Source organism: Peromyscus maniculatus, chromosome 6, assembly GCF_049852395.1.
Source record: "Peromyscus maniculatus bairdii isolate BWxNUB_F1_BW_parent chromosome 6, HU_Pman_BW_mat_3.1, whole genome shotgun sequence".
Classification (NCBI taxonomy): Eukaryota; Metazoa; Chordata; class Mammalia; order Rodentia; family Cricetidae; genus Peromyscus; species Peromyscus maniculatus.
Window position 1 is genome coordinate 10,893,831 of NC_134857.1, and position 1,245 is coordinate 10,895,075.

Sequence of the window (1,245 nt, forward strand, 5' to 3'; positions counted from 1 at the left end):
TGGGACCCCCTGTCACCAGCCCCCATCATGATCACCTCCTGGGACCCCCTGTCACCAGCCCCCATCATGATCACCTCCTGGGACCCCCTGTCACCAGCCCCCACCATGATCACCTCCTGGGACCCCCTGTCACCAGCCCCCACCATGATCACCTCCTGGGACCCCCTGTCACCAGCCCCCATCATGATCACCTCCTGGGACCCTCTGTCACCAGCCCCCACCATGATCACCTCCTGGGACCCCCTGTCACCAGCCCCCACCATGATCACCTCCTGGGACCCCCTGTCACCAGCCCCCACCATGATCACCTCCTGGGACCCCCTGTCACCAGCCCCCACCATGATCACCTCCTGGGACCCCCTGTCACCAGCCCCCACCATGATCTTCTCCTGGGACCCCCTGTCACCAGCCCCCATCATGATCACCTCCTGGGACCCCCTGTCACCAGCCCCCACCATGATCACCTCCTGGGACCCCCTGCTACCAGCCCCCATCATGATCTTCTCCTGGGACCTCATCAGCCATGTGAGCTGTTCTCCGGTATCTACAAGATCTGGCTGTGCCTGGAGGTGGAGGGCCAGATGGTCAGTAGAACAGAGGGTGACAGCGATGACTCACTCATCGGTGGAAATGCTTCTGCCGAAGGGGAGAGAGAAGGTTCTGAAAGCACAGAGTCACAGTGTCATGAACCATCACTTACGAGAAACCAGCTCCACCTTCGGGGACAAAAAGAACAAGAGAGGTCACATGAAATCACTCCAAGGGGCTGCAGAGCAAATAAAGTACATCCACGCTGATTTCAAGAACTACCAGCTTTTAACTGGTGAAAACATGAGTCCAGATGGCATGGTTGCCCTCCTGGACTACTGTGAGGATGATGTGACTCTATTCAATATTTTCTTTAAGGATTGCTTAGAGATGGAAACATGTTAACAAATTGGATCTATCACCTGTCTCCAGAACTGCTGCTACTTACCATCCACACAATATCAGAATTTAGGACAAATGGGACCTATACCATATTGAGCTTTTATTTTGACTGTGATTTATTTGGAGTGGAGGCATTGTTTTTTGTTTTTTGTTTTAAGAAAACAAAAACAAAAACATATCATGTAGGTTGTCTAAAAATAAAGTGCATATAAGTTTACTTTTAAAAGTTACTAAACCAGCTGGTGGTGACAGGTAGAGGCAGGCAGATCTCTGTGAGTTCAAGGCCAGTCTGGTCTACAGAGTGAGTTCCAGAAC

At 52.0% G+C, this 1,245-nt stretch overlaps 1 pseudogene; it reads left to right on the forward strand.

The window, feature by feature from the left end:
- Nucleotides 1-561: 561 nt before the first annotated feature.
- LOC121830409 (translationally-controlled tumor protein-like) lies at nucleotides 562-949 on the forward strand (annotated as a pseudogene).
- Nucleotides 950-1,245: the final 296 nt, after the last annotated feature.